The sequence below is a fragment of the Meles meles genome, chromosome 2, assembly GCF_922984935.1.
Source record: "Meles meles chromosome 2, mMelMel3.1 paternal haplotype, whole genome shotgun sequence".
NCBI classification, from domain to species: Eukaryota; Metazoa; Chordata; class Mammalia; order Carnivora; family Mustelidae; genus Meles; species Meles meles.
This window is the reverse complement of record NC_060067.1, coordinates 200,236,018-200,253,810: the sequence shown is the minus strand read 5'-3', so window position 1 is coordinate 200,253,810 and position 17,793 is coordinate 200,236,018.

Sequence of the window (17,793 nt, the reverse complement as noted above, 5' to 3'; positions counted from 1 at the left end):
GAAAATGACTTTAAAGACAGTAAAAATTTATGTGAGGAAAATAAATGGCCCTAAGAGACCTAAAAAATTACACATATAGCAGGAAATTTATAAGTTATAAAATATACTAAGAAACAGAAAACCATAAAATATATAAACTGGTAATTCATGTACCATAAATAAATGGGAGGTGAAATATTGTTAAAATTGACAACACTTTCCAGATTCCTGTGACTATATATATCAATTTTTTTTCAGAATTACTCCCGAAGTACCCTAACTAGAAACAACCTAAATATCCTTCAACTGAAAAGTGCTGGCACATCCCGTATGGATGTTACATGTGATATTCTACTCAGCTATGAAAAAGAATAAACTGGTGATACATGCAACAACCTTAAAGAGTATCAACTGTATCATGCTAAGTGAACAAAGACAGGCTCAAAGGATACATGACTCTACATGTATGAATTCACTGATTTACTACCGAGTAAAAGGCAAAATTACTGGAAGGAAACAGTGTTATCAGCGGCTAGAGGATGGCGCTGGAGACTGATTACAAAAGAGTTTGAAAAAACTTTTGAAATGATAGAAATTTTCTATGTTCTTTAATTGATGGTGATTATGTGATTGCATGTGTTCATCAAAATCACAAAAGTGGACACTAAAAAATGGGCAAAATTTATAATCTAGGTCACATAAATTATCTTTATGTAAATTATTCATCAATAAATCTGGCAAAGAAGACAAAATAAAATTTGAAACAATAAAAGATTAAAAATGGTAATTGCAAAAAATGAGATTATATATAAAGAAAATCTTTAAAAATAACTCAAAATAGTATATCATTATGAATTTTAGTATGACTATTGTGTTTTTAATATAGCTGTTGTATACAAGTATATGTAAAGAAAATAAATTTTTATTATTTTCTTCATTTATATACATAGTCTGCTTATCAGAAAATGAGATTTTATGGGCGCCTGGGTGGCTCAGTGGGTTAAAGCCTCTGCCTTCGGCTCAGGTCATGATCCCAAGGTTTTGGGATCGAGCCCCGCATCAGGCTCTCTGCTCAGCAGGGAGCCTGCTTCCCTTCCTCTCTCTCTGGCTGCCTCTCTGCCTATCTGTGATCTCTGTCTGTCAAATAAACAAATTAAAAAAAAAAAAAAAAAGAAAATGAGATTTTAAAAGCTACTATTTAAAATTACATTAAAAATATATGAAATCTTCAGAATATATGTAATCAGATATGAGGAATATCATTATGGAATATTTTTAATGTAATTAAAATATATGAAAGAAAACAGTAATGAAAAGATAGAATTTTCAATGAATGATTCCTTTATTGATGTGGAACATGTAAAATTAAAATTGTATTTGTACACCAAATCAATTACAAGAAATATAGAGGAAAAAAAAAAGAAACCAAGGGACGCCTGGGTGGCTCAGTTGGTTAAGCGGCTACCTTCGGCTCAGGTCATGATCCTAGCGTCTTGGGATCGAGTCCCATATCCGGCTCCTTGCTTGGCAGGGAGCCTGCTTCTCCCTCTGTCTCGGCCTACCTCTCTGCCTACTTGTGATCTTTCTCTCTCTGTCTCTCTCTCTCTCTGACAAATAAATAAAATCTTTAAAAAAAAAAAAAAGAAACCAAGAAAGATAGGGAGCCATGAAAATTCTAATTAATTGCTGGTTGGGATGTCAAGTGATAAAAACCAGTTCAGGAAACATTCCGGTATTATCTAATAACATTAAAATAATACATATCCCTCGCTGTGTCTCTCTCTGTCAAATAAATAAATAAAATCTTTAAAAAAAAATAATACGTATCTCAGGACACCTGGGTGGCTCAGATGATAAAGCATCTGCCTTTGGCTCAGGTCATGATCTCAGTATCTTGGGATCCAGTCCCACATCCAGCTCCCAGCTCAGTGGGGAGTCTGCTTCTCCCTCTCCCTCTGCCTCTGCCTCTCCCACTTGTGTTCTCTCTCTTTCAAATAAATGAATAAAGTCTTTAAAAAAATAAAGTAATACATATCTTTTTATGCCATAATGATATTCCTTTGTCCTATATAAAATTTTGCCCATACACACTGTGATATATGTACAAGAACGCTCATTAGCACCATTGTTAAAAACAAAAGCCACATTATACAAGGAAAATGTTGAAGGAAATAAGCTAGTCAAAAAGAATATGGAAAGTGATTGCATTAATAGAAGTTAAAAATATGACGAAACTAAGTTATGATTTGGGAATGAAAACTTATGTGATAAATTTTTGAAGAGAATCGAATACAGAAGAAATTTGAGTCAGGAGAGTAAATACCTGAGGGGAATGGGACTCAAAATCCAGAAAAAGAATCCAGGAATCTACTAAGGTCCCAGTAATATTCTAATTCCTGGTCACAGTGGTGTTCACACACTTGCTTACTATATAATTATTTCTCTAAACGTATTCACATGCTTTACATATATTTCATTATGTAAGTTAAATTTAAGAATTAACAATACATTAAGGGTTAACAAATAGAAAAATAAGTGATAACATTAATGGTGTTTTTTTGAAAGGAGGAGACTAAAGAAAACGCTGACAAAAGATATTAAAATTAAGCACAGAATTTAGTTATAAATAGAGATGAGGCAGTGGGCGTTTTAGTTGATGGTAGGATACAGATTTCAGTAAAGGGTATAAATATGGATTAACAATGGAGGTAAATGATGGGGACAGAGTGGCTTTAAAGAACAAAGATTTTAGTAAGTAACAGGTAACCAAAATTTTAAATCTTTTTTTTTTTTTTTTGAGATTTTATTTATTTATTTGACAGAGAGAGAGATCACAAGTAGGCAGAGAGGCAGGCAGAGAGAGAGGAGGAAGCAGTCTCCCTGCAGAGCAGAGAGCCCGATGTGGGGCTCGATCCCAGGACCCTGAGATCATGACCTGAGCTGAAGGCAGCGGCTTAATCCACTGAGCCACCCAGGCGCCCCCAAAATTTTAAAATATAAGAACAATATTTAGGAGCCTGAGGATTAGGTGAGCAAAACATTTATTATGTTTATTAACTGATCAATTTGATGTTGTTTATCACTTGATAAGCACATTGTAACTGGTTCTTATACAAGATGGATCCAAATATTTGAAGGAGTGGGTTTGGTGTAACAATGAGATATAAGGAAAGCGATTCTCTCTTCTTTTCTGAAAAAGGGTGGAGGATTTTTCTCAGCTATTTGTTCTCCAGCTTTCTCCAAGGCTAATTCTCTTCTTACCCGTGAGACCTACGCAAAGTCCCCAAATCAGTCCCGACTTGAAATCTACTGCATCCCATTTCAGTAGGACCTAACGTGATAAGTCACCATTATCTTTTCAGCCAGACCCACGAAACACTCCCTAGGAATTGATGCTATGAGAATCCAGAAATTAGCAAAGGGCTCCTCCAGTGATAAAAGATGGACTTGTAGCAAAATTGTCACCGACTCCTCCTGCTACCTCATGAACTTGGAGACCTTTCTCTCTTTGTGGAACAGGGATATAGACCTTTGAGGAGAGAGCACTTTCCAGGAGATCCTGATAATTCTTCACCACTGAGGAGGCATAACTGAGCTAGTTCCACAAGTTGAAAAAGAAGGTAGCAACTGACCCCAAACGGTGCTAGAAACAACTGCTGCTCTTATCTAATGCTGGAAAGAGAGAAGTATGATATGCAGAGGCTGTCTTGGCCTCACAGAACAAAGAGTAGAAGGAGATGCTCTGAACTGAGAAACAATAAATGGCACCCTCGGCGACTCAAATTTTTCAATTTCAAACTCAGCAGTAAAATCAATGCTTCAGAGTATCTTTCTGAACATTATAAATACAGGTGGCAGAGACGGTTATGTGCCCATCAAAAATACATACTTCTCTGCCATAATACTGCATTGTTATTGGAAAAAAAGCTTACCGGCCAACAGAACATTTTGCATCCCTCTTATGTCTAGATTGGAACTCATATGATTGATGAGCTCTGGATGCAGAATTCTGGTAGAAGAAGTTGCATATTTTCTTATCCATGTGCCAGTTAGATATCAAGTACAGACACCTTTGGGAAATCTTTTAACTGCCTTTTTCCTTTATCACTTCTACCTTGCCTGTGGTGGACTTTATGTGAGAATAAATTTTCATTATGCAAATCCCCTGAGATTTAGGGTTTCGCTCTTAAAGTATCTATTGTTATGCTAATATAGGAGTCTGGAAATTTTTTTCTATAAAAGGCCAGGTCCAGACAGCGAATATTTTAGGCTTTGTGAGCAAGATTGTCTCTGTCTTAACTATTTAATACTGTGATTATAGTTTAAAAGTAACTATAGAAAACATTTAAGTAAATGAGCATTGCTGTGCTCCAATAAAATTTTATTTACAAAATTAGGGGTGGGGCCAGATTTAACCTGTAGGCTATAGTTTCTGTAACACAATAGAAAAATCTAATGCCTTGGCCTTATGTTTTGATTCCCATTAAGGATGAGTATTGTTAATATTAAGGGCAGGATAGGAGAAATTTTTATATGGAATCAAGGTTAAAGAAAGATGCGTTTTTAAATAAACTAAATTAAATGTGTAGACAGAAGAAGGGACAAAATATGTACGTGTAAGTTTTATATAAAAGAGGAAGGGGGTACCTGGGTGGCTCAGTGGGTTAAGCCTCTGACTTTGCCTCAGGTCATGATTTCAGGGGCCTGGGATCCAGCCCCAGGTCAAGATCCCTGCTCAGCAGGGAGTCTGCTTGTCTCTGTACTCCTGCTCATTCTCTCTCTCTCTTTTAAATAGATAAATAAAATATTAAAAAAAGAAACCATATGTTTTACTTTGGTTTCAGATGTACGATATAAAGATGCAACAGTTCTACACATTACTCCGTGCTCATCATCATATACTCTTAGTCCCTTTGTCTATTTCAACAATCCCACATCCACCCTGCCCCGTCCATCCCGGCAACCACCAGTTTGTTCTACAAATATAAGAATCTGTTTTTTTGTTTGTCTCTTGTTTTATGTGTTTGTTCATTTGTTTTGTTTCTTAAATTCCACATATGAGTGGAATCATATGGAATGTGACTTTCTCTAACTGACATTTTGCTTGGCATTATACACTCTACGTTCATCCATGTACTTGCAAATGGAAAGAACCCATTCTTTTTTTATAGCTGGGTAATATTCCACCATATACATGGCAAAATATATATATACCTCTTCTTTATCCATTCAACTATGCATGGACGTGGGTTGCTTCCATATCTTGGCTATTGTAAATAATGCTACAATAAGTAGGAGAGCATCTATCTTTTCAATTAGTGTTTTCATTTTTTTTTTTGAGTAAATACCTAGTAGTAGAATTACCAGCTCATATGATAATTCTATTCTTAATTTATTTGAGAAACCTCCATAATGGCTACACCTGTTTACATTCCCTCCAACAGTGCACAAGGATTTTTTCCTCCATATCTTTGACAATACTTGTTGCTTCTTGTGTTTTTCATTTTAGCCATTCTCATAGGTGTAAAGTGATATGTCATTGTGGTTTCAAGTTCCATTTCCCTGAGTATTAGTGATGTTAAGCAACTTTTTCTTGTGTCTGTTAACCATTTGTATGTCTTTTTCAGAAAAATATCTATTCAGGTCCTCTGCCAATCCTACCCACAGCAGTTAAACAGAGAAACAAAAAAGGAATAAAAGATATCCGAATTAATAAGAAAGAAGTAAAATTTTCATTATTTAGAAAATTAATAAGAAGTAAAATTTTCATTATTTAGAACAACATCACACCATATATAGAAAACACTAATGATTCCACAAAAAAACTAGTAGAACTGGTAAATCAGTAAAGTCACAAGATACAAAATTAATATACAGAAATCTATTGTATTTCTATACACTAATAATGAAATAGCAGAAAGAGAAATTAGGAAAACAATCTCATTGACAATTGCACCAAAACTATTAAATTCCTAGGAATAAACTTAACCAAGGAGGCGAAGTACCCTTACACTCTGAAAATTATTAAAAAATTGATGAAGAAAAATGAAGATGACACAACCAAATGGAAAGATAGTCTACGCTCATGGATTGGAAGAACAAATAATACAAAAATGCCCGTACTATCCATGTCACCCAAGGCAATCTACAGGTTTAATACAATTCCTATTAAAATATCAGAACAAGAACAAATAGTCCTAAAATTTGTATAGACTCTGAATAGTCAAAACAATCCTGGGAAAGAAGAACAAAGCTGGAGGTAACAATCCCAGATTTCAAGATATATCACAAAGCTACAGGATTCAAAACAGTAAGGTATGGCACCTAAATAGACACACATAGATCCACGGATCAGAATAGAGAGCCCAGAAACTAACCCATGTTCTTACAGTGTACTAATCTATAACAAAGGAGGCAAGAATACATGGGCGGGGGGTGGGGGGGATCTCTGTGACAAACGGGGCTAGAAAAACTGGATAGCAACATTAAAAAAAATGAAATTGGGTCCCTTTCTACATCATACACATAAATAAACTCAAAATGGATTAAAGACCTAAATATGAGACCTGAAACCATAAAACTCCTAAAAGAAAGCATAAGCAATAATTTCTTTGACATTGACAGCTGTATATGCAGTCATTGTGGTGTACAGTTAAAACATCTTACAATTTATCTGTCAATTACACTTTGATAAAGCTGAAGTAGGAAGTAAAAATATAAAACCCCCAAAAGTGGATGCGCAAAAAATTTAAGAACCTGAATATAACTTACTTTTTAAATAGTGTACCATAGAGTCAAATAAGGATAGGACAAGCATAACTTGAGGGTAAGTAAATAATGATAATGAGAATACAGAGTCATGCCTTAGTAGGTGGACATGAACTTCTCATGAACTAATCTTAATGATACCGCAGATCAACAATTTGCAAATGAAAATGTGGTAGTGGTAATGTGATAACTCCTATCACTGTTTCTGTGAGTTAGTCAGGGGAGTGGGCTAATCACTGTCCCTGGCTGAGAGCAAAGGATAAGGAATCCACAAAATGACGGCAGATGTTCAAGAGCGAAAATTTTGTTCAAATGAGACTGCAGATTTCCTGGAGCAAAACAGAAGGAGTAGAACAGATTCAACAAAGAAGTTATTGACTGGCCAGGGAAACACAAGTTACTTAAGTTTCAGATGCTGTCAAAAGATAGTAGGGAGAAAGTGCGCCATGATGGATGTGATTTCAGACTTGAGAACACGTAGATAAAATTAAGTTGGATTTTTCAGCATCCTTGTAACGGGTGATTTCCCCACTTTTCCTGAATTGTGACACTGTCAATACCTGAAATTCTTCTGCATTTCCTGTACTATTTTGCCTTTACAGCGTCCCAGTGATCCAAGCAGTGTAGTGTTTGAGTCCCATTTTCTGGGTGAAGCAGTCAATGTCTCCAGAGATAAGTAACTCAGGGAGCTCCCGGTGACACAGCAAGTCCTGGTCAGATTAAGATCTTGGGCTTGTAACTGAATATCCCAGCTGGGCCTTTATTTATTCTACACCAAAAATACCTCCAAGGTAGTAGGTATTAATCTTTGCCACAAATTGTGAAACATGTGTTCTGTCATGTTTCTTTGATTTCACCGGTAGTAACCTTACCTAGGAGTCTGCCTTACACAGGGCTTTCCAGAGTTCATTAGAATTAAGTTTCGTTGTTAAATTATAAAAATTGAAGTCACTGTGGTTGATAAACTATTTTTCTCCTGAAAAAAATTAAAGTTTAGGAGTGCCAGGGTGGCTCAGTACGTTAAGCCTCTGCCTTCGGCTCAGGTCATGATCTCAGGGTCCTGGGATCGAGCCCCACATGGGGCTCTCTGCTCAGCAGGGGGCCCTGCTTCCCCCAACCTTGCCTGCCTCTCTGTGATCTCTCTCTCTCTGTCAAGTAAATAAATAAAATCTTTAATAAAAGGTAAAAGTTTATATATCAATTCTTGAATAAAACAGAAACAGAAACCCAAAAAGAAGGGGGTAATAGATGTTTTCTTCTAAGAAAAACTGAAGCTGATTGCACATTGTCAGTCCCACGCAACAGACCGTGTCGCACTTAGTGACAGATAACAATACAATAATAATCCCACGTCATAAGACTTTTATGAAATGCCAGGTACGGTGAATGGGGCAAAATGAGAAAAGAAAACACTCTGTGTTCAGATGAGCGTTTCACAAATACTATTATATCCTGAACATCGTCCTTTTCATACAGCATCCAGGCTGTTGCACATTTATAACAGGAACTGAGAAGGGGCATCAGAAAGACTGCTGTGCAGTTTGTAGTGAGCACATACAACCACCGCTGAAGTCCTGCCGCATCCAAATACATTTGGTATTAAGAAAAACATCTGACACATTTGGCTGATTATTGGAAAGTGAATCAGAAATGGCACGACAGCAGGAATAAAATCGAAGTCTTAATAGATATTTGAATAAAAATATCTTAATTTATTACTGCAATCTTTGAAGAGATGGTATTGTATTTGCTTGAAAACAGTATGAAAAAATATGGTTTTGCAAGTCATTTAGTTTGTGATATAATGAACCAAATGGCTTGCTGAAAATTTGGATGCATTCCAGTTCAACAGCCACTATTCAAATTGATAGTGACAGCTCATTCTGAGGAAAAAATGTTATTTTCAAATGATTGATATGAACTCAAAGGGGTGTGAAGAACTATAGTGTACTTTGTGCATAGACATTGTGACAGGTTGGCACATCTTTAATTCTGATTTAAAACAAGCCAGGGCACTGCAGTTTCCAATGCCATTAAGCTTATAGACCACATGAAATTATCTGATGCAATGGAATATTCCAAAAAGCAAAATGTGCCAAAAATTTCAAAACGAGGAGTCTGATTTCTGTATCAGATTGGCACATTATCTTCTAAAACTAATTCTAATATTTTCTTTCTTTAATAAGAGGAAAACATTCACACATATTAATTAAATTTAATTATAACTTAGTGAATGCTGGTTCTTTAATTGTGAAATCCAGAAGTGCACCAGGTGAAAGAAAATAAGGAGTCCCTGCCATACAAATATAACATTAAACTCGACATCAAAATAATGGGGTCATAACTCTACTGGATGACAAATGGGGCTAAATGTAGATTAGTGACAAAATTCTTTAATTCTGCCCATTTAGAGTTTACTGATTTGGCATGTAAACATTTTACTTTCTTCGTTGTATTCCCAGAAAGACCAATTAGTATTTTTCCAGTATAAAAGCAGTCAGAGACTATATAATTTTGAGGGTATTTAAAGAAAAAAAAACCCTGATTTCTCAGTTTCCATTGTCACAAAGTGGATCTTACGAAACTATATCCTAGGCATAACTTCTAGTAACTACTCTAAAAAGCTTAAGCTGAGGGGTGCTCAGTGGCTCAATCAGTAAAGCATCCGACTCTCGTTTTGAGCTCAGGTCATGATCTCAGGGTTGTGAGACTGAGCTCCAAGACGGGCTCTGTGCTGAGCACCAGATCTGCTGTCCCTCTCTCTCTCGGCTCCTCCCCTGCTCATGCATGCTCTCTCTCCCTATCTCTAAGGTAAGTAAATAAATAAACAAACAAATAAAAAAAATAAAATTTGTAAAAAAAAAAAAAAAAAAGCCTGTGGTGGCTCTTTATTTAGTGAGATATTTTATACTGTCATTTTATTCAAAAGCATTGTAGGCCCCTTTTCCTAATTTATGTAAGCCAACTGTCATAGTCTCTTATATGCAATATTACCCTCCACACACACAAAAAGACCAGGGCCACAGGTCAAGGAAGTATCTATATTTATACTTTCAGGTACGAGTCAGTTATTTTCCAGGGAAAGTGACAGGAATCTACATCAAGAATATTCAAAATCTAAGTGGGAAGGTCAAGCTATAAATAACCTTAGACAAGACTGGAGAAAGATTCTAAAAATTTCCTGATGGGAAAAACAAAACAAAACTGCTCTTTAGGAATATTTCATCTGTCCTTTGGCTATGTGCACCTATGTATAGATTCCATGCTCTTGGAAGAGGTCTCTATAAATAAACACTAGAAAAGTTAGGCTTTACTGTTAAATATTTAAAGAAGAATGTCATCTTTTTCTGTATCTCTTTCAATTCATTAAAATAAATCTATCTCAGTTTTGGTCAGATGCCCTTTTCTCAACTAAAAGGGGACAGTACATGTTGGCCTGTCTCACAATCCTACCACGACGTTTCTTATACTGAAGGCCACAGTTGTAGATCACATCAACGTAGAGGAGGGACGATTCTCAGAATAAATGAAAGTTTCTATTATCAAAGGAAAGGAAAGGAGTAATAGATGTTTTGAAAGAAACAATAGGAAGCTAAATTATCTGCCTGATTAGCCTCTGTAATACTATTTTCTCTTTCAATGTCTGAAATTAGCATTTTTAAAATCTCACATTTATGTTGTTGCAGATCATCATCTCCAAAGGAACACTGAAAAATGTTTATATTGTGCATTGAGAAAAAAAAGAAGTTCATGTGTTGAAGAAGAGATTTCTAACCAAAAATCAAGTAATAGTTCTTTATTAGGATACCAACACAGATGGACCCAATCTTATTTTACGCTGTGTATATACAACAGAACTCTTATATGTCAAAGCTCAGAACCATTTTGTTAAACTGGGTATATAGGAATGGGGGACTTTGGAAGAATAGTTTCAATCGAGCCCTTCATCCAGATCAATCACAAATCACAAAATCTTAAAGGTATTTTCAAATGGATTGAATATGTAAAGATAAGTGTCTAGAATATTAAATTTGCTTTAAAACTAAATGTTGTAAAAACAGTATATAAGTTCAATACTTTTATTTTTCAGCTGCTCATAGTATCATATTTCATTTTATACTTTTTATTTTGTTTGAAGCAAGCCATTTAAAAATATACATAGACAAATCACGTAAGTCACATGTTCTGCAAATGCCACCAAATCATCCACTCTTCCACACATAGACACATAAAACTAATTTCTTCATCATAGTATTACTCTAATTAAGAGAATCATGAATGTTAGTTTATGCTTAGAATCTTGGTGCACTCACCTACTCACTACCTTCATCCAATAATCTCTGCTTCACTTAAAAAAGTCTGAATCAATATAATCTGAAGTTTCAGGTACAATAAAAAAAAAAGAATAAATGAAACAAGATGGGATTGGGAGGGAGACAAACCATAAATGACTCTTAATCTCACAAAACAAACTGGGGTTTGCTGGGGGAGGTGGGATTGGGAGAGGGGGAGCGGGCTATGGACATTGGGGAGGGGAGGCGAACCATAAGAGACTATGGACTCTGAAAAACAACCTGAGGGTTTTGAAGGGTCAGGGGTGGGAGGTTGGGGCAACCTGAGGGTTTTGAAGGGTCAGGGGTGGGAGGTTGGGGGAACGGGTGGTGGGTAATGGGGAGGGCACGTTTTGCATGGAGCACTGGGTGTTGTGCAAAAAGAATGAATACTGTTACGCTGAAAAAATAAATAAAATGGGGAAAAAAAAAAGCCAAGGAATATGGCAATGAGAAAAAGCCAGCAGAGCTTGTAAAGACTGAGCTCAAAATAGAAATATTCCACTTGAACTTTAAAAAGCAAACTTGATAGATTGTGAGTTATATTTGCTTTTGGAAGGCTTACGCTGTGTATCCAGCACAAATGCACCAGACAAGTCAAAATTCCATTGACCTTGGCAATGTCTGAAGGAAAATGTATTCATGGAGATCAACTGTGCTGAGATTAATCTCTTGTGTTGATAAAATAAAAGTGATGTTACTTTTTCCCCAAGAAGAAAAAAAAAAAAGACACACATTTTGGCTTCTGTGTTACCTATGATGCTTGGGGCAGAAAAACTAGTCACTGTGGCACTGTGGTCTTTAAGAAAAATCTCATTTACTATTTGTCACAGTAAGTCAGTCATGGAGTATCAGTGAAGTGAGGCAGTTTAGCAGTCTATGTTCCTGCTGATCTCTCTTTCAGAGTCTACAAAGGGCAACTCTGAGTATTTAAGTAACCTTTTTACACGGCACTTTGGGAAATTTTTATTTCATTCTTTGAAGCGTGTGTGATATGGAAACTTCAATTTTTAATTTACCTGAGATTGATTTATATTTACTCGTGAACTTTTTAATGTTTTTTTGAAAGTTCAGAGTGGGACCTTCAAGACGGTGGAAATAAAGCAAAAACAAAAAGAAAAACAAAAACAAAAAAACATACTCTAGTCTATTTTTTAATTTTTTTCTTTTTTTTTTAAAGATTTTTATTTATTTATTTGACAGACAGAGATCACAAGGAGGCAGAGAGGCAGGCAGAGAGAGAGGAGGAAGCAGGCTCTCCACTGAGCAGAGAGCCCCATGTGGGGCTTGATCCCAGGATCCTGGGATCATGACCCGAGCCGAAGGCAGAGGCCTTAACCTGCTGAGCTACCCAGGAGACCCTAGTCTATTTTTTTCTTAAATGCACTTTTCAATTTAGGGCAATCGAAGTTTGAGAGAAAAATTGTAAACACACTACAGAGAATTCCCATATACCCTACACTGAAATTCTTCCATGATCGGTATCTTACATTAATATTGCCTATTTGTTACAATTAATGAACCAATATTTTACATTATTGTTAACTGAAGCTCACACTTTATTCAGAATTCCTTAGTTCTTACTTAATGTACTTTTTTTTTTTTTTTTCCTATTTTAAGGTCCCACTCACTACACTGCATTACCTTTAGTGGTCCTCTTGCTTAAGTTCCTCTTGACTGTGACTGGTTCTTAGACATTTCTTGCTTCTTATATCCTTCACAATTTTGTGAAGTACTGGCTTAAGCATTTTGTAGAATGTCTTTCTATTGGGATTTTCTGGTATTTTTCCTTACGGTTATACAGGGCTCTGAGCATTTGAGAGGAAGACCACAGTGGTAGAGTATCACTGTCACCATACATGAAAAAAATCCTCCCTTTCTTTAATTAAAAAAAAAAAAGGAATTTGAAACCGTAATTGTTATATTGTAAGAGGTGAAAATGAAAGAGACAGACAATGCTCATCTATTTTGTTTTCTTAAATTCCACACGAGTGAAATCATGTGGTATTTATCTTTGACTGAATGATTTCGCTTAGCATTAATTACACTCTCTAGCTCCATCCACATCATTGCAAATGGCAAGATTTCATTCTTTTTAATGGCCAAGTATTCATATATATATGTATGAATAGATATGGCCACTGAAGTCTACATTTACATGTGAAAATAGTAAAATATACATGAGAGTTTTGAAAAATGATCAGGGGAAGAGCTACATAAATGCAATGAATCTATAACCGTAATTCACTAACTCCATTAAGGAAAGAGTAAGAAATGCAAATTTAGATTTTTTTGAAACAGCGGAGTTAGGTATACCCAAAGAATAATAATGACAATAACTATCTAGGATTATCTAATATTTTCTAATAAATAGCATCTAAAACAACTCTGCATTAAATTGATAATCAACTAAAACCCCAATTCCTATTTTGGTAATGCCTTTCAGGTAAAGAAAAGATATTTATGCTTTTTAAATTCATTTTAAATTTTTAAAAGATATTTATGAATATATTCAGATTATATTCTCTTATAAGTTAGGTATGGCATATTTATTTTAGTGAGTCCTATGAGCTCTCTAAATTGCCCTGTTTCCTATTCTACAGTAATAGATGTACAACATCATTCTTAATAAAATAAAGATGCTAGGCCTCTGTAGTGACTTAGCTGGTCTGAGAACATGGTTTCTACACATACTAGCTGATAAACCTAGGCATGCTCCTTAAACATGGTTATGTCAGTTTCCTTACTAATAAAGGGGGGATTACTATAATCAGCTATTTATGTTTATGTTTTAAAAATGAATAAATATTTCTAATGAACTGGAGATTAACATACACATCATGGATAGCTTGCAACTTTTTAAAGCTGCATAACATAACCTGCATCTAATACTACAATTAACAGTGAACAATAATGATTTGAACCCAGGCAGTTAGATGCCAAAGCCTGAATTCTCAGAAAATAGGTTACCCTCTTCTTCTGATGGTTCAGTCAGTAATAGACATCTGTAATATGCATGACTTTGTTTCATACACATCCAGTATTTTACTGCAGAAAGTATGATCATTAATATAGGGTTTGAACTGACCATAGTCTCTAAGTTGCTTTTATGAATATAGTCATGGTATCAGACTGTTTATTATCAGTTTCTTCTCAGAAAATTATAGAGCGTGAAATAAATTCCAATTGTTTGGATTCCCAATAAAAGTGATTTCTCAGTAGATGTTATTAAAAAACAGAAGAATAAACACCATTCCTAAATTATATTTCAGAATAAGCATTGTAGGTGAAGTAATTTCCTGTTGTTTGCCAAATGTAAATTTGGAATTCATGCGGCGAATTGATGGCGGAACTAAAGCTAGTCTTGTGAATGCTGAACTATCAGTGGAACAGTTAGTCTTGTGAATGCTGAACTATCAGTAGAACAGTTAAAAAAAAAAAATTGCAGCCTATAAAAAAACCTCACAGTCCTATTAACAAATTGAAAGCAGTTGTTTCAGTCAGAATCCTAACCAGTTAAATAAATCTCCTTCTAACTCAATGTAATGATGGCTTTCATTTTAGTGCCTTTGTCACCCCTTTATTAGATATTTTAGTTCATGTCAAAGAAAAGGGATTTTATTGGGTATTACAAACTCTTTGTATTAAGAATAATACTGAACATTTGAGTATACTGATGCATTAGCCATGGCATTCCACTTTTGGCAAGATTGTTAGTTAATCCAAATGAATGAAAACAGAAACTAACCTTTTTCTAAAACAATGTAACCCATTCAAGAAAAGATGGATGATACAATAATTTCAATATATTGATTTGATGTCTTGTTCCAATTGAATCTGAATCAAAATCTTGAAAGTTTAGCTTCAACCACATCATTTAAATAACTACATTCGTTTCAATTTATGAAGAAATGTAGAAATTTCTTTTGTTTGACTGAGTAGTCATATATTAATCTGTTGTCAAGGACTAAAAATTAGAGTCTTTTTAATTTTTCCTGTGATTTTACTTTTACCATCATAACCGGACAACCGTGAATACTTCAGTCAAATATGTTACCATAATTTGAAGCATTCTATGCAAATTTAAAACTTTAAGGATTCCCAACATCTACACTATAGACAATATAAGAATACTGCAAAAGTATAAGAAACTTGAGTTCACTATAACTTATTTCTTTGAGAAATAAATCATAAGAACTTATAATTTATGTGATATTTATGTGATATCTAAGTCATTTGAGGCTTCAAAGATTTATAAAGTATATTAATTTTTGTCAGGAAGTTGAAACAGATATACAGATGACAGATATATAACTGACCAGCACATTACGACATCTAGTTTCGAGATTCTGAACACAGTATTTGTGGGACATCTCCTTTTGGATGTGTTAATGATAACCAGAAGTCAACATGACAAAAAGTGAGTTCATTTTCTCTTTTTTGACCCCGAAACTATTCCTTAGCTCAAACCCACTTCATGCCAGCTTTTGCTAATTTCATGCAATGGCACCAATTTCAACCCAATCATGAAAACTCAGATTCCAGAAATGGTCCAGGTCGCTACTTCTACTGATAAGCTTAGCCCAATCTTACTGACTCATATTAAGTTAGCTCTTGAATATCTCTCAAGTATCTTTTCATCTAATTATCCCTATAGTTTATTACTTACTTTTTTTTAAAAGATTTTATTTATTTATTTGACAGAGATCACAAGTAGGCAGAGAGGCAGGCAGACAGAGAGGAGGAAGCAGGCTCCCTGCTAAGCAGAGAGCCCAATGTGGGGCTCCATCCCAGGACCCTGGGATCATGACCTGAGCCCAAGGCAGAAGTTTAACCCACTGAGCCACCCAGGAGCTCCTTATTACTTAATTTAGATGGGTCTTCATTTTGAATCTCCAGGGCTACTACAAATACTTCCCAAGTATCCCTCTGCTCAATATTTTACCTCTTCACATCAAATTTGCATACTACTGGGAGAATGATCAAAGCAAAACACAAATTAAACCATAGGCTTTCTTTTTGTGAAACATTTAAGTAGACTATCTATGACTTAATTTTTTATAGTTCTCTAGTCTAATCTTGATACTCACATCTCCATTTGCATCTCAAACTTAAATGATTCTAAAACTAGTTGTTTCAAAAACAAGCTAAAATATACAGTAACACAGTATCATTACACAGGCTGGTTATTCTGTATAAGATGTTCTCCCCAGGGAGTGGCAAATGATGCATCCCTGTTCACCCAATAATTTTATACACATGGATTTTTTTTTTTGCATGTGAAAATTTCCCTGATTTTTCCATAGAATTCATCATCTTTCTTTAGTATAATTCCCCCCTATTTTATAAACACATTATCATTGTTTATAATGGGAACCAAGTTTGCTGACACTGTATTCAGCTAGAGAACACATCGTCTGTCTTTCCTTTTTTCTTTGTGTATCTAAACCATTTTATTTCCTTCAAGTTTCCCACCATGATAGAAGAGCTTAGTATTTGTTAAAACCTATTAAAGTTGTTCCAATTCAATAACTCATATAGGCTTATAAGGAAACTTACAGTCTCTTAGGTAAAACACATTTCTTTTCAAATTTCCACATATATCTTACTGCTACTTCTCAAGAGATGGAGTGGATTCACAGTACACTCATACGACTTACTTAACCTTGTGATGGTAAAGTAAAAATATTATCTTCAATAGTCTTTGATAAGGAATGACTGGTCTAGAGTTTCTTTTGAGTAGATATCTGCTTATATCATGTGATGATGTCATGAGCTGATGTCATGTCCAATAACAATACCATATTCTCATTTGCATGTCACTGTTTCTGCAGACCCCCTTGGGTCTGTTGATATAATTTCTGTTTGCCTTCTTGGGGCCACTGTGATTCCCATATTATTATTTTAAAAAGGAGGTACACTCGTAACTTTTGGCAACTGAGCTATCCCCTAACAAGACCAGTTCTCTCCCATGTGAATTTTATTCACATAAATAAAAATGGAGGGAAATTTAGAATCGTTAAAGAAAGGTTCTCCTACTGTAAAACTAGACTAAATAAGATTTCATAAATATCTCCACAATAAGGTGGTGGCAGAGAACTAGAAAAGAAGAAAGATGGGAAATTTGGTCCTCAAGTATTTTCCTTAAATCCTCCAGTATTACTCTATCTCACCATTTACGAACAAGAAAGGAGTTTCAGATCTGAGTCGTACTAGAGGCCAATGTTTGTTTTCTCTTCTTATTTTTACACTCTTCCATGTGACCAGAGAAGAAAACCTCCCCTACCCTCACTGCCCTTCCTGACTGACTGTGACCTCCATCTCATAAATTTCTAGTATAATCAATGACAACCAAGAGCTAATGAAATTTAGAAAATACATTTCCTTCTAAACTGATTAGATTTCAAGTCCATAATCCTATAGTTCAAAATCACATTAAAACAATGAATTATCAATTCTATACAATGGACATACATTCACTTACACATCAATGAACTGGATGCTCCAAGGCAACAGGATTTATAGATTATAAAAACAACTGAAAAGTATACAATGTTTACTCACTATTAAAATCAGGCATAAGCCTGAATATGAAGCAATATTTCCTAATTTACATTTACATAGTATGTATATTAAATATATAATATATAAATCATGAATATATAATTATATATCATATATATCAGGAATATACATATAGAGAGAACATACATTT